At 39.0% G+C, this 27,207-nt stretch overlaps 1 long non-coding RNA gene across 1 annotated transcript in view; it reads left to right on the forward strand.

The window, feature by feature from the left end:
- The first annotated feature begins 820 nt into the window (after window positions 1–820).
- Window positions 821–27,207, forward strand: part of LOC119699439 — a 92,939-nt gene continuing 66,552 nt past the window's right edge. The window contains exon 1 of the long non-coding RNA XR_005256424.1: window positions 821–953. This is a non-coding gene — a long non-coding RNA (uncharacterized LOC119699439). The remainder of the gene's footprint in view (window positions 954–27,207) is intronic.

Below are 27,207 nucleotides of genomic sequence, written 5' to 3' on the forward strand. Positions count from 1 at the left end.
GTATTAATATTTTTTTTACCAGCAAAAGGTGCTCCAAGCCTCACATCAATATCCTGCTTTTACTTTCCTTTCTTTTCCCCTGCAAGAAGGATAAACAAAGGCCTGCCCACTTGTTGGTTTGCTTCTGACGGGACTTTGACAGCCTTAGACACCACAGATTATGCCTGTGCTTCAAGGTATAATCCACCTACCCAATTTCAGAAAGCTGGTTATGGAGTAGGGTAAAAAATACAACTAGAGGAATCCAGAGGGGAAAAAACCCCAAAAATGTATTAGCTCAGTGTGGAATTGCTTATTGCAACATGCAGAGAAGTGGCTCCTTAGTCAGCCAGCTGCCTTTGTGTAAGGGAAGAGGAGGAGATGGAGCTCTGGGTCAGTGGAACTGGTGGTCTCTATCAAAAATGCCACTGGAGGAGGCCTTCATGGCCAGGTCTGCTGCTGCTGCTGGTGAACATGCTCAGTAAATCCCAGTGCTGCTCCTCAGCATTTGTATGTCAAGGATGCTGAGAAATGTGGGGACACTTGTCCAGTACACTCAGTACCCCGTGACTTACAGGCACTTGTCTGTGAGCAAAGAGTGCACTTCTACTCCAGGACATTTTCTAAATAAAATCACAAAATCCTTTTGCTTTCCAATGGCACATTTGGTGCAAGGGGGGAGGGAAGTGCCTTGGGTGTACTCAGGGTGTGAATGCAGGCAGCCATTCAAGAGAAACAATCATCTCTAATGCCAGCACGAGGAGTGCCAATCTCCAGTGAGACAGGGCAATGTTCCCTTCTGTCAGTCCTGTCTGGCAGCACAGCCAGGCTCTTCCCACACCCCCACCTCAGTGCCCTGCCAGCACATAGGGCATCTGGAACACCACAGTCATTCATAATGCAAAACATGCCTACAAGAGACCTAAGCCACTGCAGTGACAGGAAGGAACAAGATGTGGGAATGCAGCTCTAAGGTAATCAAGTATCTTTGCATCTTCACCACAAGGATACTGTGATGAGGGGGGAAAATTAAAATTTGTTTTAATCTAAAGAGGCAGTGCCAGTATCTACAGTGAATTATTCATAATCACATGTCACTGCATGGTCTTGCAGCAGATTTTCAAGCTGGAATCTTCTCCCATTGCTCTGTTACTGGAGAATTTCCGGAAGGCTGCAGTTTTGAGTCGGTCAGAATTACATGAAGTGGTAGTTCTTTCCTTAGCTTATGAATTAATTCTGATCACCAACTCAATTTATAACCTTTAACTTCTGAAATACTTTTCTTTCTGCAGTTCATTCCCCACAGTGTTCATCTGTAAGCCTACTTTACAAGTGTGTATATATATATATATATATATATATATATATATATAAGCAATATATATAATTTAGGGATGATTTTTTTGTCTCTTAACAGCCATCAAAAATAATAAGTTTTTTTGTCTATTATGTGGAGTGTGATTTTCTGTTTGTATAACAGGTCTTTAATAAAAAAAAAGTATTCCTGAACCCAGTAACACTACAACAGCTGATAGTTGTATTTACTGTAATTATCTAGAAAAACAAAGATTTGGATCACCACATGCTGACCTGGCTACTGTTAGCGACTTTGCATGTGGCAAAGTCTCACCAGAGATTCATCTAGATGTTTTTCAAACTGACCTGAATTTTCATATCCATATATAACTGCAAGCACACAAGTATTAACATGAAGGAGTTGGGAGTGCATTTTATTCAGTTCACATCTTTAATTGCTAGGCTTACAAAAAATACTTTTATTGATGGGAATACTCTTATGAGTTGTATACAATATGTTCAGTAAAGAGTTCTTTGTTCCAGAAAGTTGATGCAAAATTTTCACACTGCCTTAAAAATCCCTCAAACTCTAGACCTGATTTCATTTCTTTGCTTTCTCTGAAAATCTTTCTAAACACTGGCAACACTTGCCATAGATTTAAAGTTTGCAGTTAAATGATTTTTTAGCTATCCAGTTTGTTCTATCCACTCCATCTGTTAAGCAAGTGTTTTATTTTTTTCTCTCAGAATGTTCTATAACTCTTGGAATTGTAAGGATTTCATTATTTTTGGTGTAGTATTCTGCATAACAATCTCTTAGCAATGCTGGACCATATCAAAATGCTTTCACAAATGCATATCACAAAGGATGCACAGTGTGACACAATTTTCTTGGAGTGGCTCACTGTGGCCTGTGTTGAGCCTAGGATGTACTACTATTTTAGCAGATGTGATTGATCACTGAAATAAGCTACAGCAGCAGATTCTCTGTTTTCCAAAGTCCTGAAATGGAAACTGCTGTAATACTTGGAACTTGGTTAGGTGGTGCTTCCTAATGTTAAACTGAGTGGCAGCCCCTCTGAGAATGGCCCTGCCCTGCCCTAATTCATTGGATTATCCCAAAACAAAAGTGCTGCTCAATCTCCCAGCTGACTTTTGTTTCACTGAGGAGATTAAGCAGCAAGTAGACAGTGACTTATTTGCTGAGAAAACTACAAAAAATCTAAGTGCAGTCATACGAATTCTGTGTAATACCTGACTTCAAATTAAACATGCAGACATGCTGGGGAAGCACAAGATTAAGTCAGATTGAGAGTACAAGGGGAGAAATTTCAGGTGAGTTTAAAAAGTCATTTGAACTGATGCTGTTAGCAATTGATCTAAATTACCTCTAATGATTTACTGTTAATTTATTCTGGACAAAACCAATGTTTGCCACCAAAGATTATGGAAGGAACAAGCTTTTATTTGTTCCTGTTTCTTTGCTGAAGGAAGCTTTTCTGGAGGACAGATGGAGACTTTTTTAGACTCCTCTGTCTTTTCTAGTTCACTCCTCAACATATTGAATAATTTTGGATTTTGTTTTTTTTCTAATGGGGCCTCTAGTGAGCCTGATACGATAGCAATATGAAGCTTCTGACTGTTAATTAAGAAATCATTAACACAGGGTTTCAGGGAATCTCAACTATTTTAACGAGACCCCCTGCTGATTCTGGGCACATACTGCCTCTCGGATTCCTTCTTGGAAGACTGTAGGAAAATTCCTACACAGTCATAACTGAACTTGTATTTTGTCCTGGTGTCTGGGGTGTTAATATTTGATCATGGATGTGCTATCAATAATTGCAAAGGAAAATCGTTGATGGAAAGGCTGACAGCTGTTTACAGCAAATCCTAATGGTGTGTCCTAGATTAGCAGAAAAGCTTGACACATTGATGTTTAAGTCTTTTTTCATGAATGTTTCATCACTAGCAGTAATAAGTCTTTGTACGTCAATAACTATCTACTTGAGCCCTCTGATTTTCCTCCAAATTAAGTCATATTCTCACTTGCACCATCACCTAAATGCCAGGTGCTCAAAGCCATTTAGGCACATCTGTGCTGACTGTCACACCTCAGCAGCTTTTGCAGCAGAACTCATGAGTATGTCCTGGGTGGATTGGCTCCTGTGGACGCGGGTGGGCACTCAGGGAAGGATGATATGGCATGCAGGGAAGGATGACATGGCAGCTGGTGTTGGGGGCCACAATGGGTGCCCCAGCAGCCCTGCAGAGCAGATGGCTGAAGCCTTGCTGGGCTGCTTGGCTTGTGAATGAGCACCACTGCGAGCCTGGCGCCAGAGCTCTGATCTCCTTCACCCTAGAAGCCAACATCCCCTGTTTGCTTGTGGCCAAGCACCTCACACTTTTTGTTGTACTGCTGAGCTGCGTCAGGGTGCAAGGAGGGCTGGTGGCTCCCTAAAGGCGGGTGAAATGGGAGCTTAACTGACTGATACCTGTAACAGCCCCAGGCAGTGCAGAGAGGAACAAAGCCCATGTCCTGACAGTCACCTGGAGGCACCCCCTGCACCCCTCCTGGGGAGAGCTGACACTTCACAGTGGAGGATACAGGACACTGAGCCTCTGCTCTGCTGGACTCCTGGGTGCTCACCCTGCTCCAGCAAGTCACTGACAAAACACATGGTATGTTTGTTGGGAGACTGGAGCTCTACTTGCCTTAAAATCATTCACAAGTTTTTTTGCTACCTTTAAAATAGTGCTTCTTTTCCACTGAAGCAGGGGAGACGAGCCTTTCTCCATGCGGTTACTGTGCTGTCTTCCAAGGCAGTGCTTGCAGTTCAAGGTATCAGACCCTGTGGACAGAAGAACTGCAGTTAGGTCTGTAACCATAATGCCACCTAGAGTGAGATTTTTTTTTTCAATATAGCCCTTAAATCTTCAGATTGAGTATTGCAGCTAGGAAGACACCTTCCCAGGCTCAAAACTCAGGACAAAAAACCTGAGATTTCAAATACCAAAGTGCAGCTCTTACTTTCTTTACTACCAAAATACATAATAAATTATTTTTAGACGTTTCTTATGACCTTGTACAGGATAATAGGTGCAGAAAGTGGCTTCTGAATACTTAAAGTGTCATTAATTACTTGCATGTCACGTACTTGTGAATGTGGAAGTCCAGCTTGTAAAACAAGAGACAATAAACGAGAAAGTGTTTAGCCTGAAGACTGAAACTCATCATGGGACTTACTATGTGAACAAAAGCTGCAGCAAATAGGTCAGCATACTTTCAACACAGCTGGGCTTTGTAAGTCAAATTTAAAAGAAACTTTCCAAACAAGTGGGTATTTATAGCACACAGAACTTTAATTGTAAGCTCCTGTTGCCCAAGTATGTTAATTTTTCTTTTTCAGTATCATATTTTCTTCATCTCACCCCCAGTTTCTGATAAGGAACCTTATTTTTCAGATAGCCTTCACTCTCAGGTAAATAAGCTGTCCTGTAGCTACAGGTCACCTTGTGGATTTATTAGAGATGAATCAATTAATTGTATCTTTAGGGAGAAAACTGGCATAGAAATGAGGTAAGAGAGTAGACAGGTGCAGTGGTTAATAACCATGAGAAAAATTTGTTCTCTCTTCTCCTTCACAGAGTTCCTATGTAAGCTGGCAAGGCACGTGTCAAACTGCCCACAGATAATTATACCTGCATCCCTAAAGCTGATGTAGAAGTGAAAAATACGATGAAAAAAGTTCCAGTAACTTCCATCTATGACAAAGACACTGAATCAAAAGTATGAATTGGCCCCCTCCATGCAGCCCTGCTCACTTTGCCTCAAGTGGTCCCTGGCTGACCGCAGCCATTTATTTGTTTCAAACCCTCGTGTAGCACAAGCACCCTTGTTGCCCACCATCACCTGTGAAGTGAGGGACACGCTCTGGCTCAGGTTTTCAACAGGTCAGCTCTGAGTTTTCTTGCTGTCCTCTGCCTCCTGGCTGTTACTGCTGCAGGTGACAAAATACCCTTTAATGCCTGCAGGGCATCCATAGCCAACCCAGTCCATGGGGTTGGGAGGAAGAAGCTGCCGTTCAGAGCCATTTAAAAACAGAGGAAGAACCTTGGGAGTCTAAAAGGACTGCATGGCAAGTTCTTGCCATAAGAACAGTAGGAAGTGTGGGAGTGAGATGAGGAAAACAGGGAAGTGGGAAGGAGCACTCAGGGATTGCCGCTGCTACTCACACTCCATCAGCCACTCATAAAAAGCAGCATATGATTGCATTTTCTTGGCTTATTATACAAAGGTCACCATGCAGCTCTGTTGAGGATATTTATCAGTTCACGAGGGCCTGATCATCGTAACCAAGCTGCAAGATTCCATGAAAATTGAACTCATTATTTATTGTAATATGCATAAACACAGGTATGCACCTTCCTCACAAGTGGCCTTGGCCCAGAAATGAATCTGCCCAGCTGTGTTACAGCTGTGTTACTGAGAAAACAAACATTCTAAATTAACTTTTAAATTCACTGATTGTTTTATTTTCAGAAAGTTGGGAGTTGATGCTGCATGCTACTACCTTACACCACACAAGAAAAGGGTAACATGACAGTCACTAAAAACTCACCATTACTTGAAAAACTCCTTTCATACAACAGAGTGTTTTCTGCATACTTACACTGCAGTATTTTCTGAGGTAGCATCTAATATCCAGCAGTAATGTAACACCATAATGGTGCATTGGGGATGAAAGGCATCCTGTGTAATTGCAAACACAAGAGGTGTACACCTGTGATGTCACCTTCCCTTCTGGGCCCTACTGATACATGAACGGTTCCCAGAGACCCTTTTAATTCAAAATGCCCTACTTACCTTTAGACATCGCTGCCTAAAACAACTCAGATAAAATGAGAGTGGATTTCCTTACTGAACTAAAACAATTCTTAAGTGAAATTTGTTGAACTCTTAAAAAGAAAATTTTTACATGATTCTGTATTTTGGGGCTTCTTTTAGAAAATAATTAAATTGTGAAAAGATTATTTTTCTATAGTAGTCTCAATCCAAATAAATAAAGATGCATAAGCAATTTTGATCATAAATCTGTTCATCTAATTTTACCAAGACAAAATCATCAGGGACAAGCTTCAAAGATGTTATCTCCAAAAAAATTAATAACTATTTCAAATCAAAAAGTAGAAATGTTTAATTTCTGTAAGATTAATTCCATGGGTTATGACCTTCCATAATTTTTTTACTAAAGTATTGGAAAATATTTTGTTAACACTTGTCAACATTTTCTGGGTACTGGTTTGTTTTTTTTTTTTGTGGGTGAAACAATAGTCTTCATTAAAAAAAAAAAAGGTAATTCTGCTTTCCATTTCAGTTGTTTGGTTTGTTTGTTTTGGTTTTGGTTTTTTTTTTGTGACAAATATGTGTGATACCCCAGGCTACTGTTGTTTGTGTGACAGGATTCCTGTGTCACTTTGACTGAGATGCACCTGATTTTATTTTGGTATTTCACAGAGCCCAGAAGCAACATTGTTCACAAATAAGAACAGCAAATGGAGAGAAGCACTGAGGATAGACTACCTGTTCTAATCCATAGGTGGGAAAGCTAACGCAAGCTAGTCCTGGTGCCACTGGGACATGTTTTCCACTGGCACAATTTCTTCCCTCTGGGGGTGTTTTTCCAATTTGTCTAAGCTCATGCAAAACCAAAGTGAGCCTTGCTAATGGTGAGGGACATAAAGGTACCCAGTAATTTAGATTTCTTATGGTGCCCATGAACTGCCTCTCAATGGCTTCCCTGGGATTGGAACTGGGAAAAAAAAAGATATTAAATGTCAAAAGAGAGAGTATACAGTCAGTTGCTTTGGTGAACCAACATTGCTCCAGCGGAAGCACTCCTGGGTGGCTCAGCAGTGATCTTCATTCCATCAGGTGAGACTTGGCCATCTCCTTTAAGGTCAGGGCTCTGCCAATGCTTGCACTCTGTGCTGGGTCTACAGGAGCCAGATGGGGGTCTTCCCATTGTCTGTAGTAGGAATGGTTTAAGGCTTTATCTCTCAAATAATTAGTGCCCAAATATGTAAAACTATCCTCACATGAAAAAATATAATCTATATAAAATACTCTCCCACCATAGAAGCCCTGATTCTGCATGCTGTTTTGGTTTTACAAAACTCTGTGGTGCTGCAGAACCAACATTTCCTACTCAGTGAAAAAAACAATTCTACAGGCTTTTGTCTCTTCCAAGCTGAAAACTCATTAATATTTATTACCAAACAGGTGTAGCTGAAATTACGAGGAACTCACTTGTATGCTGTCACAATTTTCATCTAGTTAATTTTAAATTTGTAATTACATTTTCTCCAGCAATTTAATTACTGAAGCTAAGGGAGCACCCATATTGCAAGAGAAAGATGAAGTAAAAGTAATTTCAATGCACAACTTACCCTCAGATTCTAAAAATCAATGGAAAAACTCCTCCTCCAGTTTAGCTGATTCTGCTCAATATACAGGATTCAGTCCCCCATTGGTGTGGTAATGACTCTCTGCATTGAAAATTAAAACTGCCCCAAGGAATTCAAAGCAAGCACTAGACTGACCCATGCAGATGGTGAAAGAGTGATCTTGTGAACTTGTTTATGAATGAAAGTTCCTTTGCTACTGTTAGAAAGATTTCTTTTGCAATAGATGAGTTTCTTTATCTGTGAAAACCTGGATGATTTGAAATATTCTTTTTCTACTCCAATTCCCAGCATTTAATTCTCAGTCTACCACCTGACTGTTTTTCATGGAAACCAGGAGTCCTTTACATTAGAACTATATTCAAAGTGGGGGTAGTAACTCCTCCATCTGATCCAATCAGAGGCATTAAATGACAATGATTTATTTTGTAAAAACAACACTAAATGTGAACATCTGCTTTACAGCCCCCAGGGCTCTTTTTTTGAAGTAAGTTCCCTAATATTTGAGATGAGCTCAGAGAAACCATGAAGATCTTTCCAAAATTATGCTTTAAAGATCACAAAGACTTTTGCTCAGCTTCTTCTCTTCTCTTCCTTGCACACCCAATGGAACCTTAGTACAGTCTCTCTGCAGAGTTCTGCCCGAGAGGCAGCTGTAGGTGCTGTCCCCCCTCACAGCAGCCCAGATGCTGACAGAGGGCTCAGCCCATGGCTGAGCAGCTGTGTGCTGGTGGGCTTGGTGGATCATCCCATGCTGTGCTACTGGCACATTGATCCATGTCTGGGCTCTAGCTGTGTGATGAGGAGGTGCTTCTTCATCACAGGAAATCTCAGTGAGGACCAGCACGTGGAGCACGCTGGGGTCCAGAACATTATCGATTAAGCTTCTGCCAGGTCTGACTGTGCCCTGATGTTCCCAATCCTTCAAAGGTGTCCAAGTAGGTCTGCTGTGTCCCACACAGTGCCCCAGCTGTCACTGTGCCTCAGCCTTGGCCTCACACCACAGAAAGCAGGCCCTGCTGGGCTTAGGTTGGTGCTGTCTCGAGCAGGATGCTGTAAGGAGATGAGTTAATGGCTCTGCTGTAAGTAGAGAGAGTTAATGGCTTGGATGAGGCCAATGCCCTCTCCATGCACTATAACGTCATGTTTTCCCTCTGTTTTATCTGAACAAAGCGCAAGAAGGATCAGCTACACAAGGGCAGCTATGTGGCATGACTCAGAAATCCAGTTTTAGCAAATGTCTTGAGACAGGTAGCTGTTCTGATCTCAGTATAGATGGAGGGAAAAAAGGACATGTAGACTGCACTAAGAGCTTATGAGCTGTCTACTGCAGCAAGTAGCCTTAAAGTACTCAGGAAACATGGCACCCAAACGTAGAGAGAGATTCCAAAACACTACACGGCTCTTAGAGAGAGATTCCAAAACCCTACATGGCTGTCTGCCTTAATGCACTGCCAGAAATGGACAATTATGAGCCCTGCAGAGACCATGGCTCCTTTTTTAGCTGCTTTGCAGAGGAGCAGTGGCCAAGAGCTGTCTTTGCAGAGCCATAAGTTGGAGCCCAGCTGGGTTTGCTGAGAGTCTGTGGCGAGAGCTGCCCTTCACCGGGTAACGCGCTCTCCCCTCCCAACATGCTGCACACGCCATGAGGGCATCCTCCCCCAGCTGGCTGCTGTGTCACAGGCACCCAGCAGGGAAGCAGGGTCAGCCTGGAGCTTGAAGACAAGGCTGGGGGCTCACTCTCACCTTGCTCTGCTTTCCTGTGTTTGTTGGAGCCCCAGCTCCAGCCATGCTGCTGCCAGCCCTCGGCACAAGGACAGCGGGTTCTGTTCCACCCAACGCATCCTGGGAGGGTGAGCAGAGCCCGAGCAGGGCTTCCTAGGACCAGGGGCAGGCAGCCACCACGCTGAAGCCTGACATGTGGGAACACAGGGATCTGATCAGTGTCTTCCTGAGCTTACTGAGGCAGAATGCCTGGAAAAGGGAGCTGGTAATGACTGCCTCCCAGGGAACCATGTCAGAAGCAGCAACTTCCAAGTCAATCCCGTACTCCCAGTGCTATTTTCTTGGCTATACTCACCCTATCCTTGTGTTGTGCTGATCACTGTTAGGAGGTGGGATGTGGTGGCAGCTCTCTGGTCACAGAGAGAAAAAGGCAACTTTCCCAGGCATCATTCTGGGAAAGACTGTGAGAAGCTCAGAGAAAAGAATAACAAACACTTCTTATCTTGAATTGCTGCACCTGATGTTTGTGAACATGTGGAATGTGTTATGGAAATATGTTTACCAAAGGGTGGTTTCTTAATTAGCCACTGGTGAAGGCGTTTTCATTAAAGGACCAATCAGGTCCACCTGTAGCAAACTAGAGTATAAAAAGAAATGGGTTTCTTAATGAGGGAAATTAGCCTTCTGATCTGACTATGTGTCATCTCTGGCTCAATGGTGACAGTGGGAGTGTCACAGATTTTATGAATGGAGACTCAAACCCTGTTCTGCCCACCAGACACAGCAAAATGTAACCTACAAACACAGTCCATGTCTGTGTGTAAGATGCTGCAAACCACCACCTCAGTCTGAGTGTCAGGCAAGAGTGAACTGACACCCTTTCTGTGTCCCTTGGTCTCATAAAACCCCTGGGAGGCCTAAGATCTCCAGAGCTGCCCATTGTTCCACAACCTGTGCTGACAATTTTTTTAATGTCTAAGTACTCCCAGTGTGAACAGTGCTTTCTGTAGATGTGTATCTGGAGGAGAGTGCTCTGATACTTGAGTCAAATATTGTGTGTTGCAGTAATAGATCTTGCAGCTGTTTGCAAAGAGAGGCAGTTGTTGTCCTTACTTTAAATGTGGGAAGTGATTGTCTCGTCATCCCCCAGAAGAGTAAGGAGAGACCAGGATGCTTTTCTCTTGATCTTAATACTAGTAAGTGTAATTTTAAAAACATGCTGCCTCTGAGTGATATGGAGTTTTTTAATCATTTTTCCACAGATACCTGCATACCTAAGGGCAGAACCTCGCTGTTATATTTTAGGCATATTTGCTACTCTGTGTATAGGTAGGTTGCATAGAGCTAGCCAGGATTTTTTTTATAAAGTAAATTTCAGGAAGACTCAGTTTCTTGTTGCAAAAAAAATCTTCTGTCCAAATCTGTTTTGACAAATCTTTCATTGGCAATAGATTTCTGAATTTGATAAAGATGGGATTTTAGGGGTCTAAATCCTATATTCTAAAGAGATTCCTGCATCTCAGAGTTACACATAAAAACTATTTGGTTTTGCTCTTGTGCTTTTTCTGGTTTAATGAAAGCACAGCAAAATGTGCCTGTTTCATTTATATGCCAGACTTTAAAAAATTCCAACATTGCCTTAATAGTCATGGAACATAATGGCCTCGATATCACATTCCTTTGAAAAGCCTTCATTTGCACAGTCCTCAGTGTTACTGTGATGGAATTACAGGATCTCTTTAACATCTTGGGACAGATCAGAGCTGCCGTGGGTTGTGCTGATTCTGAGGAAGTGCAGTGCTAGCTTCTAGGTCCCAGGAGAGACACCACTTAGGAATATATATTGTATTGAGATATTTTTGTAGAGGTTTGAGTCCTGCAACATTTCAATACTGCAACATTTTAATGTTTGATGTTTTATGAATGTTCTGATTGCCATTCTGTGAAGGTAATTATGAGATGCCTTGGGCTAGAGGAAAGGCTTAACCCTATTATTGAAGAGCCCCAATAATGTCATTAAAATTAAAGAAATTTAGTCATGGGTTTTGAGGCAAAAAAAATCTAATTATCATATCATAACTTGAGGAAATAAAAAGAAAAAATGAAAAAAATTAAACTAGGAGGGAAGTCTAGGTGTTTCAATTTTAAGATGTCAGGAAACTTACTGATACATTGCATGCTTTGCAGCCCTCTGGGTGGGAAGCCATTCAGCCAGAGACGTATTTTTCATCCTGCATGTTTTTGATCCAGTGTGTGTATGTTTACAGTGACATTCTCCTTCTCTAGACTTGTTTTCATCTTTCTAGGAAAGATATGACTAGTCTGCAACAGAAATATGGGATAAAATTGAAGTGTCCTGCTTGCATGAACTCATAAGGAGCTCCCAAATACAGTGTGGGAGAGGCAGCTGTTTTTTGGGGCGCAGGGATGTGGGGAAGGTGCACCCAGCTCTGTGAACATCATCTTCTTTTGGGTGTATATGGAATATTAAAAGCTATCTCTTTGGAGCCCAAAGGTAGACCTCCATTGAGGAGAGCAGAGCTGGGTTGCCACACTGCTTGCCTTGCACTGTGCCTGGCTTGTGTCCCTGTAGGAAGCCTGACCCTGTTTGAGGACAGGGGTGAGGGAAGGCAGGTACCAGGGCATGGCGAGGGCCAGCTGCTGGAGCAGGGCAGGCCAGCTGAGGTGACCCCAGCACAGGCCACCATCCCCTTCCTGCTGGACATGGGGGCAGAGCACGTGGAGACCCCCAAGGAAGCTGGGTCAGGCCCATGGGGGCTGGCAGCATCCTCAGGACCCTGACAAGCACAACAAAGACAATCCATGGATAGGAAAAAAAACAGGAAAAATAATTTAAGTCATGCATCCTGATAGCCTCTCACACAGTACTATTCAGGATCAAGCCTCTCTAACAGTATTTTAAATCACAAATTATTTGTCTCTTGAATATGAAATTATGTATTTTCCATTTGTGGCTCTTTCTCCTTCCTTCTTCTTCACCTGGGAATAATTATTTTTCTGTTGTTATGTAAACTCAGAGGAGATGCTAGTCTGTGATTTTCCCTCCTGGATGTTTTATCTAGTTATTTAGATCAACCTCCTTTCCTCTTTACTCTTGTATTTTGCCTGGTAGGAAATTATTTCTTGACCTTTCCATTCTATGTAATTTTTCATATATTTCTTAAATTACCCAGCTTAAAACTGCCTGCAGAAGTCCCAGTTGTGGCTTGGATAAAGAACCTCCTACTGCTCTGGATGATTTTGAAATTTCTCTTTTATCTAGGTTTGCAAAAGTCAAGAAAGAAATCCTAAAAGACTTTTTACCAATGTCTTTACAACACTTCTCCTATTTCCCTGTGGAAGTGCTATGAGGACAACCTTGTTTCTTCTGGCTGTATCAATTTCATGACATTGTCAAATGCTTCTTTTTCCAGATTTATATATTGCTCAGGTGTTGGATTATGTTTTGTTCAGATGCCAGCTTCCTTTCAGCTATGATATTGCTGCCAATCTTTGAAGCAAACACTTTCAAAGAGATTTATTTGTTATTATTAACTCCAAAGTTTATTCCTGTATTTACATTTATGCACTAGAAATGTTGGGATCTGCAACAGTTATCAGTGTTAGAGATATGAGAGTCTAATATTGTATGACTGTCTCTCTATAAAAATAGTTCTGTTTGTAAGTGAAAACGTTCTCCCCTGTGTTAATAGAGGAAAGACCTGAGCAGAAAGTTAAACATGGAGATCTCCCCTAAACCTTGTAGAGACAAAGAATGCAGTGGAAGTTACTTCTATGCAGCATATAAAATATAGTCTGCCATTATTACAGTGTACTGGAGAACTTGAAAATGAAAGCCTCTTGAGGCTTTGATATTTTTTCCTACTTTATCAGGTTTCATAAATGCTCAGAAAATCTGTGTCAGGTTACCTGCCAGGTTGGAGAGGAGCCTGTTGTTGAAGCATGGGTGTTACAAGCTCAGAAGCTTTTTGCACAGGGCATTTTCTTGCAACTCTTTCTGAAGCATCCTTTATATCTGAGGATAAAAAGTCACATCTGGGTGATATGAGTTTAAAACAAATTATAATTACTTCATTTTTAAACCTACAAATTTCATGAATTTGAAACTCTTTGTTTCAGCGAGTTTTGTGTTGCAAAGCTGTGTGAATTTTATAGGCCAAAGCAAGTGATTATAAATACTAATTTATATTTTTGATCTATTAAGGTGGCCTGTCTGGAGGGCAAATTCCAAGTAAGCAGAAGATCTATTTTAAGATATTTGACTAACTTTTGTCAAGATTTTAATATAACATTTTTAAAAGGCCTGTGTACTACCAAATGAATAGTCAACATGTCTTTTTACTTCAAAGAATGTCTTCAGAATGTCTAGCAAAAATGAGCTAAATTCCTTAGCATTTTTTTAAAATGTGAGACATATTAATATAAAAAAACTTAGAAAAAGTATCTGCCAAATATTTCATATTACTGTGGGTCATAAAAGCCTATTAGTTCCTACTATAATGTTATTTTATCTAATAAATGAAAAAGTATCCAATAAGAAAATGTGCGGAGATATAGGAATGTTAAATTATCCAGTGGATAATTTAATTACAGGAAAGCTCTTATATTGTTCCTTAATGCAGTAAAAATTGTGAGAACAATACAAATCTGTGAATGAAAATACCATAGAACTGAGGTTATTATCTTTCTGTATCTGTAGTGACTTAATAAAAATTTTCAATGGAAATTGATATGATTTATATTCTTTGTGTGTGGTGGAAAAATAAGCCACATAATAATTGATTTAGAAGGCAGGAGATTTTTATTTAATATTAAAAATATAAATTGGAGAGGCATAGAGAATTCTAAGCAAGCTCAGCATCTAAAATTACAGTAGCTACCTTGTGTTTTCATTCTTAGAAATGGAAAAACTCTCTTTGTCTATCTTTTTCTCTGAAGCAAACTCTGCATGACTCTATATTAAAAAAATAGAAATAACCATCCCATCAATTTTTATCTTTGTCATGTGCATTGTATGCTTTCTGCACTGCACATTTAAAAATATGAAATAGTAGATGCAGATTAATCTTTGATTTTGAACCTGATTATGGTCATTTGGCTGTTGAATATAGTTTTGTCTGCTTTATCCACAAGTGATTGTTAGTGTTCTGAGCTCCTGCTCTCACAGAAATTTTCATTTTCACTAAGTATTATTTCTCTTTGTCAGAGAAAATGTTCAGAAAAAAAAAAAGGAGAAAACTCTTTCCTGTGAATTTGGTTAGCAGTTGGGTCTCACTCTAAATAACTTAGACCTGAAGCTGTCAAAAAAATTGACTGCTGTCTTTTGTGTTGGATGCCATGATCCATGTGACTGTGCAAAGACCTCTTCAGACATCAATTCTCTTGGTGCTGGTTAGCTCTTAGTACTTGCTTGCCATTCATCTTAGCCTTGGGTAGACCTTGGAGCTGGACTTTAGCTGGCTGAAACCTGAATTCTAAGGCTAAAGGAGAAAACCAGTGTTTTTACAACTTCACATTTCTTATGTCCCCCGTACTAATGTCCTCAGGCAATTGAATTGCTCCTTCTTAAAGCCACTGAGAAGGAAGTTTTTCCTGTGGGACTGACAGTGATTTCTTACCAATCCTCCCATGAGAAGCTCAGTTCTGCTTGCTCTGGTGGCTGACCTTAGGGTAGTTCTGCAGCTCAGTAGGAACAAGTTCATAGCACAATTCTCTTGGCAGCTGCTTTTGTACTATACACATGTACACACCTCCAAACAAACAGGAAAAAAATGCATTTGGAAACACAAAGTATTTAATTGTCAAAACTATCTCTTTTCTACGCTACTGTGATTGGGGAAAATGCACTTAAGTTACTGCTCATTCTGCTCGAACTGGCTTTCTGACTGTGGAAAGGCCCAACTTTGATCTTTGCTTGTTTTCTGTGTGGCTTTCTAATCGCATGCTAATTAATAAGGCTAACACGCAATCAGGTGTTTTCTTTCAGAAAGGCATCCTTTAAAAAAAAATTCAGGATATGCTTGCTGCAGAGACATCTTTCATGATATCTACATTAAATGCCTCTTCTCTACCTGCCTTGTTTCTATACCTACAGTGTGATCCACTATTGTGTATTTCTGGTTACTCTCAACTCAAGGACCTTTCTTTTTTTTGACTTTTTTTTCCTTCCTCTAAGAATTATTCAAACACCCCAAGTAGTTTAAAAGTATTAGTGGATATAAATACATACACATGAAATCATTATGGAAATGCTTTATACATCTTCAGACTAAAGGATGCCTTAGTTCTTAAAGCTAGAGGAATGTTTTCTTGTCAAATTAATTCACTGAATTATGAAGAAATAAACAATCTGTTTTATTCACTTTATCTGCAGTATTTTTTCTGACTTTTTGCATTATAAAATACACATATTTTAAATTAGATTATTTTACTAGGTATCCAGGTTAATACATTATGTCACAACTGGAAGCAGGAAATTATTATAGGATAATGTTTACTTGTAGACTTTCTAATCCTTTACTTTCTCAGAGAGGTATAGAATTGTCTTGTCATCATAGCCTGGGTGATTACTGCAAGAATTTTTAAAATCTGATTTTACTAAAGGAATTGAAAAACTTAATTTCTGGTTTTCAATGAATGAAACAGAAGAGGTGGTACAGAAGGATTTGCCATTTCTGCGGTAATTTCAGCTCCTTTCTTCTTCAAATCCAATTTTGCAAGCTAATGATTATCCCCTTTGTCGCTGATTGTCCTGTGACCTTGTTAGCAGGTGTGTTTTTGGAAATCTTTGTCCTTCTTGGCCTAGAGATAAGGAAGATAAGATAGTGAGGTGAATGGGACCTCTGGTGAGCAGGAGTTCTTTGTATTTCCAGCTTGAATGATAATTGGCAAGGTATAATCTTGGAGCATACTCAGACATTTAATTGCACTCCTCACAGTGTGGCTAGGTTTCATTCTGCTGTATCACTTAGCACTAATTTTGTGTTAGTTAGGCTTTTTCCCTTTCAGACAAGCAAAAATGACTCTCAAGAGCCTTTCTTTCTCCTTTACCTAGGTTTGTCTCTTTAATCACTTTCAGCCCTCTGATTACTCCTCTACTGGACCAGGTCAGAAGATTCCCAGAGGCCTTTAGGAAGGCTTTGCCTTCTATACAAAGGCAGTTTTATGTGATGCAACAATAAAAACAAGTCAAGGAATGGCTTGTAAGTTGTTTTTCCAGACTTTCAGGTAAAAAAAAAAAAAATAGAAAATTCTTTTATTGTAAAATATTTTGGGATATGTATTTACCTGTATTTATCTTAATTGTGAAACATTTTGAGATATGCATTCACCTGTTGAAAGCTGTAGTCTGGCAGCTCTGAAAAGAGAAATAGTTGCTAGAGAAAGTGTAATATATTTCAAAGATTTCCAACCAATCCCACCAACAGAACAACAGAAAAATTACCTAATGAACCATGATTTTGGAGAGTCTATTGCTCACAGTATAAACTAGTGAAGTCTGTGATGTTTCTGCTGAGAATAAAAATGTACCTCTCAGCTGCAGTGGGAGATTTTTGTTTATGCTGAGCAAACATGTAAAAATTCTTATAAGAATGACTACTTGCCAGAGAATACAAAACATATGGGTAGGTACTCAATGTCAATATATATAAATATTGTAACCATGACCTTTTTCTGGGGTGAAAAAAAGAGACTGAGAGATTATCTTTGTCATTCTAACAAAATAAATAAGTCACTTTTGAATTTTTTCATCTAAAGTCTGTCACTTAAAATACAGGAAACACAAAGGCACGCAGAGATAGGACAAGGGGCAATGGCTTTAACCAGAAAGAGGCCTGGTTTACATTAGGTATTAGGAAGAAATTCTTTATTGTGAGGGTGGTGAGGCTCTGGATCAGAGCATTTGTGGATGCCACATGCCTAGACGTGTTCCAGCCCAGCTTTGAGCAACCTGTTAGTGGAAGGTGTCCCTGCCCATGGCAGAGGGGCTGGAACTAGATGGGAAGATCCCTTCCAACATAAACCAATCCATGATTCTATGATTCTCTGAAATACTGCATTTCTAAATTGGTTGGTGATTGCTAAATTGGATGATAGTTGCAAATATGACCCTAGTTAAATCCTGCTTAGACATGAACATTAATTCAATTAATAAAATCCATCATGAAAACAATGTAGCTGTAATCCAAGTGCAGACATCTTGCTGCTCTTGATGGTTCACTAAGGTTCACTAAGACAGGCTTCTTATCTCACTTGTAGTAATATTGAATAAGTTCTCTCAGTGGAGTTCTTCTGATGTAAAATCAACTAAACACATATTAGATCATGACATGTTGTGTGTTAGTTTATCTGGAAATGATAATTGCCAAGGGAACAGTGCAAGAAATTTCCAAAACTTGGTTTGCTAAACTAGTTTAAAGTGTTTCCTAGCCCCTCAGCATTTTGGTTTTTATTCTAGCTTCCACAGTGAAAGGACAACATTGCAAAAGGTCCTCTAGAAAACTGGGAGAAATTCCATACTCATTGAAATTCACAACATTCTTAGCCAATAGTGTGATCTGTTGGAAACTGTGAAACTATTGCCCTGCTCTCTTAATTTCATGTCTGTCAGCTATCTGGTAGATCATGATTAGAGCAGGTTTCATTTATATATTATTTTTATTAGGTTCAAAACTGAGCAGGTATATTCAGGCTATAACAAGAAGTAACATACTTATTTAAGAAGAAATGAAGAGCCACAGTTAATGCTCTAAGTTAATTCAAAGAAGAAAGCCGAAAAGAAAATCTTCCCAGAAATTTTTTATCCTTTTTATGTTTTTACTTAATTTTTTTTTTTTTTGGCAGAAGATGGCCTACAGATGTAAAATGTACTGCTATTTTGGAGATAGTGCTGGAGAATTTGGCCTTAGTTACGCTGGTAGAATCCAGTTATCAGATGAACCCAATTATCAGATGAACAAATTTGTCCACAAATATTTTGCATGACATTTGGAATGCTTAACTATTAGTTAAACTCAAATTCTTTAATAATTACAACCTTAGGGCACAATAAGCGTGCATGTCTCCTGTCTAGAATCAATTTGTCACTGATGCAAATCACTGCATTGAAGTCAAGAAATCATGATAACCTACATAAAAATTCCTTTTTGCTCTGAAGCAGGGATCCTCATCGTTGATATATTTATGAGAGGACAGTTACATGCCTTCTCAGGCATGTACCCATTTCCCTTAAAAATTCTTCTGATAAGCTGCTGAATTTTCTGGGATGTGTTTGATTTTGGTTATTTTGGTGTTCTGCCCCCCCTCCCACCCACCACAGGTATTTCTTAGGTATCTTTTTCTTTTTCTATTCTCACGATATTCACTTTATTCATTGTTTTATGCCATATAAAAATAAATAGATTTAAAAAACCCCAGCATGCTGGTGGATGAGCATACCTTTTGCAGTGTATCTTGAGATAACTTCTCAGTTCAAACTTCAGACCTATAGGTAATGATTCAAACTTGTGCAGCTGATGAGAAAAAACTCCCTACATTTTTGAGGTCTACTGACATTGCTGTTACCACACAGCACTGGAAACATTTCTGTTCTGAATTACAGATCAGTATTATAACATACCTCCAGCAACCAAGGGATGTTTCCAAGCAGTGCTTCCATAAGTTCAGTACATTTGCTGCAGTGACACTTAGCAATGAAGATAAACTTTGGATTTTAAACATCAGTCGCTCCTTCAATGACAGTAGCTATGGATCTTCCAGGAAATTTACTGCTGATGCACAGAAGCATAAATGGGTTCTTGTTAAGATCAAAGAAGGGAAAGTCTTTAAAGTTATCCCTGGGTTGATAAGCTCCAACTCTTATCTCCTCTATGAGAGAAATATTAATTTTAAACAGCAGCAGAGGGACTCTGATGGTTCCCTGGTCTGTTCCATTTTAGAGGTCTACGGATTTCTTCTTCTTCCTTTTGCAACTTTGCCAGTTATTTTCCTGTGAAAAAGAGGAGTTTTGACAGCATGATCCTATCAAAAGGATGGTGAGTAGGGCATGAAGGTTGCCTCTGCATATGTCACTCACAGTAGTGTGCTACAAACATGTAAGCATCTCCATTTTCTGTGGTTCAACTCACTGGTGTGTCATTACCTGCAAATACTATCTACAAAATGGGAAAATGCAACACATTCTCCCTTTCACTTTTGCAAACAAATGGCTTGAGTCTTGGGAAAAGCCAGTGTCTGATCTCCCACGTACAGTTTGCTTTTCAGCTTCATCATCTTGTCTCAATTCTCTTACACATAAGTCTTTCAAAGCATGATCTAAATTCAAAACCAAAAAGTGAGAGGTTTTAAGTCTTCCCATATTAAGCATTTATACCAAATTAGAATCTGCTAATGAAGGGCAGATTAATTTGGGTTAACCAAGTAGAAAGACACAATCTGTTAAAATACAGAATACCCTATTCCAACTTTTCCGAAGATTGCAATATTCTAATTTTTGGCAACTCCACTGAGGGGTCAGTGTCAGAGTAATCCAGAAAATAATCCCCTTTTTATGTGTTATTCAACTTTGTATCTTCTGACATTAGTTCTAATTTTGAATTATTTATAACGTATTACTTTGGTAAACATTCCCTCCTACGTTAGGTATAAAAAGGAGAAAGTACAATAAACTTCCAGCCTCCTTTAATACTTCCTTCAGAAACATATTCACTTCTGTGCATGAATACATGTAAATGTTTGTTTTGAACTAAATTGGTAGCATTATGAGTGCAACAAAAAAGAAAACTTAACACAATGACTGCTCAGTTCAAAGATGATATTTTCTGATAACTTCATTTTTCTGTAAGAGGATAAGCTTGAGAGAGGCTTGCAAATGGCAACTGAATTTTTCAGAGAACATATTGCTGTCACCTCAGTGCCATGAATGCAGATCCCAGCAGCTTGTTCACAATCATCTTCTCCTCCCTGGAAGACCATCTGAGAAGGGAAGCCGTAAAAATAAGCTGTCAGCAAACAAAAGCCAATAATGATACGTAAGACTGACAGGAAAGACTTTATTGAATGATTAGACGATTAAAGCAAACTTGTGCTGGTAAGTTGCTACTTAAAATCCCGAACAGCAACTCAGGACTTTATCCAAGGCTTGAGCTCTTAACAGAGCATTAGTTTTAACCTTTATGCAATCTGTTTCTTCTGGAGATTTGGACGATCTTATCCAGATTTGTAAGGAGTGAATCCCTTTGAGGGTGTTTCTGGAGCCAGGTCAGGACTCTAAAAGAGAGCAAAGGCTGGTTTGTCTCTGGGGCTGTTTTGGATCAATGGTTAGGAGAAAACGTTTTGTCCAGCACAGCCTTCCAGATATGTAACTCCTTGAATATGTGTGCCTGAAAAACAGCATTAAAGGAACATCCAATACAAAACTAATGCTGCACAACCACAACTGACAGAACCTCCTGGATAGCCATAAAACACATTTTGGCATTCACATTTTTTTGAAACCCTCTGCATAATTTTACACATTTTCAGTGTAGCCTGAAAAAATTTTTTAATTGTCAGTCCAGTCTACAAAAAAACCCCAGGCTGTTCAGAGCATTCTCAGTGTCTATAAATTGTTAGGAATATGCAATTTACAGATATATATATTTAAAACATAAGAGAAATAAATGAAAATTATCTTTTGAAATGACTGCAGAATGTGGTCCAAATTTTATAAAAAGAATAATATGCTCCACTGCTCAGGGAATAAGCTTGTCCAGAGTAAATCCTAAAGTATTTGGAAACATTACTGAAAGGTGAAAACCTGTGTTAACTTTGGCTGCTACTGTTATTTAGTTGAAATGGTAACACAGCCACTTACTGGAGCATATGCTAACATGAACTCCTGCTTGCACAGTTAAAACACTGATTGTGTTGTGTAGAAAAGATAATAAAAAGGCAGAACAAGCAGCTTATTTAATTAAAGTACTGCCTGTGAGTTTGCATACTCTCATACAGAGTCCGTTGTTAGTTTCTTTAGTTGCCTTTAACCCAAAGAATCAGTAAAGAAGAGCTGGTGGAAATGAGTTTCTAATATTCTCACAGAAGGACTTTGTGCTGTGCATTGAGGGAGTTAAAAGTATAGGCTAAGTAGATTAAATATTAAATGAAAAATACTCTGATAACATGCACCTTTGATCTGCAGCACTGCAGGGTGGGCAGCTCCAACCAGAGCAGGCTCCAGTAGGTAGATAGAGCTCGCACACGAGTGTGAGAGCTTAGAAACTGCTATCTCAGTTGGTTTTTATCAATGGATTGAAACAGCTCCTTGACTTTACCTTGAATTACTCTAGTGATTCGAAGTCCTAATTTCTGAAGAACAAAATAAAGCTGGAGACACGGAGAAGCACAGACAAAAATGCAAGTGGGCAAGGGACATCCACATGTTTTTCATAGGGAGTGATGGGAAGGTGTGTAAACAAGCTTTTGCCCAAAGTATGCTGCACTGATCCCATTTTTGCTTAGAACTGGCATTAAGAATGGCTGAGTGCTCTGTGAGGTTGCCTAAAGTGAAGATATTTAGTCAATTAAATTTTTCAGCTTTGGCTGAAACGGCTGAACAACATCTCATTGATTAGGGTGATTTTTTTTAGGCACTTAGGAGTTACTAAGCTTAATATCTTTGCAAAAGGTCTGTTTGAAACTCACCCAAGAACACCTTTTTAATGGATTGCAATCCAATGTTGTCTTTTCTTTATGGTGGTTTTGCTCATTCCTTCTGCAACATAAATTTTGGATATGTGTGTGAAAGCAAGTGCAAATAAACTGGTGCAATTCACAAAGCTAACCTAAGATTTACTTCCCCAGTATCTGCCTTTTTTGCTCACTCACTCCTTCACTTTTTCACTGCTTCACCCCTTCCTTCTTTATGGCTGTCTTGTTGATGTGGCTTTTTGTTATTCAGTAAACTTGAAGACAAAATGAGAAATGGCATCAAAAGGATTACTAATGCCATGCATACTAATAATGGTGAGCTTTTTCAGACACTTCACAAACAGCAGTTTGTTAAGTCTGGATTGTTAATGGCTTAAGGCAAATATAGCTATTTACTGGAAAAAACAAAACCCCAAACCTACAGGAACATTTGTTTTGCAGCTAAGTATACTTGTATTTTTTGTTAATTCTCTTGCTGAAGGCAGTGAGTCTGAACATCACCAGACAGGTATTTCAAACACAGAAACTCTATTCCAGTCTGAGTAATTTGACATCTCAATACTTCCAAACAGATAATTTAATTCCTTATATTTTATGATTCTTGACTTATGTTGTGATGTTCAGTGTGGCTTGCATGGTCATTTTCATTTTTGTGAAGTCCAGGGATGTATAAGAGCAGTAGCAGCATCCAAAAAACTAACAGAGCCCTGCCACAGTCTCTTTCTTCTCTCTCCTCCATGAGCTACATCAGGCACAAAGGTAGGCAAATCATTGCCAGATTATAATCCTGCATTCATTCCCCCATGGCATTTTTAGTACTTTCCAGCCAGACTGCACAGACATAAATGGCCATTGAAATGCAGGGCAGCACTGAATTAAACAGTAGCTGTTTGGTAAAAGAGAGGATCACAGCAGAAACCACCCAAGGATGACTGCCCAGGGATTCAGGTGCTGCCTATCATGACAGCATTTGTGCTCTACTGTGAAAAATGACCATGGAAAATAGATTGTAGAAACTGGAAAATCATTTCTTGCAGAATTGTGGATTTTTTCTCTTCTCATATCCTTTTTTATTTTTTAAATTTCTTTGCCAGTGCTCTGAATTCACCTAAGTTCAAGGAAACTCACATCTGGCCTTATTTGCAATTAAAAGTTTCAGGTTTGCAACAAAGTTAATGTAGTTAGAACATTCTACAGCACAACAGATGACCTATGCCTCAAGGAGTTATTCTTTTCCTGACCTTGATTTCTTATCCTCTAACCATTTTATGCTGAGAGAATCTTTGTAATTGCTTTGTAATTTCCAATAAATGTATTATGCTGCAGGGGGGAAAAAAAAATCAATCAGTCACTCAACAATAAGGAACATATTTTTGCTGAAAAATTATATTTCTTTTGGTATTTTTCTCATATTTTTAGCTTGCAGTTATTTGTGTGCAGAGGTAGATAAAACAGAGTTCCTGAATGTAAATGTCATTTCCTCCTTTCAATTGGTAGAACTTTGATTATCTGATTATGTTAATACCAAACCCATGAGTGAATCTGAGGTAAATTTTCTCATCATGCAGTGCAACCAAGAACAAAGTGCTGTAAGTCATATTTGTGCTCACAGATTCTTGATTTAACCTTTGGTCAGCTAGAGGCACCCTGGGGTTTCTTCATGTCACTGTTGGCTCCAGCATCTTCCATTGGGGCAGTGGTGAATGGCCCATACAGTGAATTTCACCTTCCTCAGGGGCACAGCTGCCTCTGCATCTGCTGATGGGACTGCAGAGGAGATCCCGAAGAACTGGAGCTGACTCTGTCCACCAATTACAGCACATTGTTCATATTGTCTTAAATTACTGCTAGCAGTTCCTGTTAGTGCCTGACATGAAAAGGTCATTTGAAAACTTCACACATCTTCTAATAGTAACTTTCTTCAGACCATACATTCTTTTAAACTGAACTTTATTTACTTCTGTGGGCACTAGAAAGACAGGAAAGATAGGAACTGGCACTAGACTCAATAACTTATGAAGAATTAGAGGGAATTCAAAGTCTAACATTTATTTACAAATGTAATTTCAAATTGGAATGAAGGCTTCCTTATTGATTTATTTTAGGATGGCACTGTCGAGCAACATCACCCATTGCCTAGGAATGAACTCTTACTAATGCCTCATAAGGCAACTATATTTCTTCACCCTTTTTTTCTTATAAGTAAATTATTTAATGGGGAAGAATTTCAAGCCAATGGGAAAAAGTTTATATGAACCTGCTAAACAGGCCTGATTCAAGCTCCTTCATTGTCACCATTGACTGAAGTCCTTAGCCAGCCCTATGTGTTTGCTTTCAAGCTTCCTAGTGGGAACAAGAGGAGTACCCAAATAGAGCTGGTCAAAAAAACCAACCTGTGTTGTTGGATTTCTGTCATGTGCTTTGCAAAGCAGTATGTTAACATTTTGCCTAGGATGAAGAAAAAATTTTGCAAGGCATCATTCTTGACTGCTTGCTGCCTACCCCAGATGTGACAGGGCAGTTTCTGCAGTGGGATGCTTCCCAGCTAAGATCATTTCTTCAAAACAGGGAATTCTAGAGTTCTTGATGGCAAAATAATTCTAAAATCTTTATATTCATTTTTAAGTCAGACTTTTTAAACTAAAGCCATGGAGATCAAATGATCTTGCAGAAATTGAATGGAACAATCTACTGGCAAAACTGTAAAGACATTGTATTGAGAATAATTTGTTATTGAAGTAAAGGTGAAAACTTCTTTCTTAACAGTATTATATTTATTCTACATAGCTAACTGAAAATGACAACTGAAAATGCAGGTAAGATCAGCTAATACAGAGAAAAACTCAATAAATTATGTCCTCCATTTGAGAGATATTTCTGAAAGAAAAGTTTCTGAAGAGATTCCTTTTTCTGTGCTTGCTGAGATGTGATGAGAAGAGTTGCTTTGTTATGACTGCATATCAAAAAGAATTATGAAGCTCTGGTATCTCATGGCCTTGGAGATTTATGAGGTTCTCATTCTCCGCTGTCTTTCATTTTTGCAAAAACATCCACCCTTGTAAATTTATCAGTTCAGCAGTGCCACTTCTTACACTGCTTATGCACAGCAGCAAGCAACTTCCCAAATTTCTGTGGGTGGAGATTTTACCAACTCCGTGTTATTAGTATCTTCTTAGGAAAATTGGATGTAAGTAAAAGTTCATTATTCCTTGATATATCCAGAGCTACACTGAACAGTCAAGCTGAAGCATTTTCTGTTTCAAAGAGAACAGAAATATTGTGCTGTTTTTAAATTGGATCTGACTCCCAATTTTAGATCAACCTCTTGCATGCTAAATTTTAAACAATTGCATGGGTTCAAGACATCGATTGCATAATCTTGGCTATTAAGTGAATAAGTGACTATTAAGATTTTCCCTTAATAAGGCTGAAGTCCTTTTCAATTCATTCAATAGCTCCAGGCCAATGTGAGTGGTATGATGGCTGGAAAATACAATGGGTGTGCTATGTAAACTGCATTGTGCACAGTGGGGCTGTGACTTGGGTGATTGTCTACACTAGAGGACCAAGCGTTAAGCTAAAGGAAGAGCCTCATGCAAGGGCAGTGAATACAATACACTACAGTACAATAATGCTGGAATCCAGAATTCAGTTTGATTTCTTAGGCACAGGATTTTTTGAAGTAAGCAGCACCCTTTTGTGGCAGACCCCAGGAGACAACTCAGTAACATGACTTAAAAAGACCTTTATTCCTTCACACATCTTGTTTAGTCACTTGAAGATAACATGATGTGGCATTTCAGTATTTGTAGCTTTCCTCTTTCCCTTTGTGTCCCTGTGTATTAATTAAAGGTACATTAACTCAGAATTTTTTTCATATTGCTATGGTGATGTACTTCCTTCAACCAGCTCCAACTAGTGAAAAATAAGAACTTGAAAAACTTTTTTTGAAGTCTAACAGTTTCTGGATTTCATTCTCTGTGGTGCTCAAGCTGAGTGGAAAAAAATCACCAAGAGTATATCAGGAAAATGACACATTATAGAAGGCAAAGCCAGTCTCTGTTAAGGTAGGTAAAATCTGTTATCTTCTTCATCTGCTTTCTGAGTGATAAAAACCTTGTCCAGCTTCCCAAATTATTCTCTCCGTAAGTTTCCATAAGAGATCCTTCCCACTACTTCTCCCTACAAGCCTCACCTGTTTTATATGGCAGAAGAACATTGTTGCAAGTACAAAATTCAAAGTTTGATTTGGCATCATTAGCCAAAATGATAATTTACTTTTACTTGGAATATTCTGGAGGAGAAAGGACAGATATTTTACAGTGGGTTTACAGGTTATTACAAACATTTTTATAGCATGATTCCTTTCTGGTTTCAGTTGACAAATTACCTTTGTGAAACAGCTTCTTCCTTTCCTTTGCCTCCATTTCTTTTGAAAGACTTTTTTTTTTGTGCAATTCTTATGTAATGGTTAGGATATATTGTATGATGGAAAGCCAGCTTCTATGGATCTATATAATAAAACCAAAGACTTTAAAGTGCTGTGTAGTTGAGGAAAAGAAGGAATTTGTTGGGAAAAAAATAGCTTCTGCTTAAATATTAGGCTTTGTGAACAAATTCTTTTTAAGTCTTGTAGTGGCTCCAGAAACACAGAGAAGGTAATGTTGGAGAGATTTATTTTTTAAATTAGAAAATAAATCTCTCCTGAGAAAAAGTACTTACAAGTATCTGATTTTTTTTAGAAGCCCAAAAGGAGAATGACACGCTGATGGATTGCAAGAATAGTCTTGATGGTCAGATTATACCAAATTATTTAAACTCTAAAAAATAGCACAATGATAGAGACAAGAATATTCATGTGCGCTGCATTTGAAAATAGATACTCTATGGTAAGTCACCCCATTTCTATAAATAAAAGTATCTTAAATGAAGTGGGTCTCATGAAAGCCAAATTAAATGGTATTATCTTCTAACATCTGGGGCTGGCAGAATTCCCTTTTTTCTGTTAGCAAATACCTCATGTAGTGTTGTCAT

The sequence above is a fragment of the Motacilla alba genome, chromosome 3, assembly GCF_015832195.1.
Source record: "Motacilla alba alba isolate MOTALB_02 chromosome 3, Motacilla_alba_V1.0_pri, whole genome shotgun sequence".
NCBI classification, from domain to species: Eukaryota; Metazoa; Chordata; class Aves; order Passeriformes; family Motacillidae; genus Motacilla; species Motacilla alba.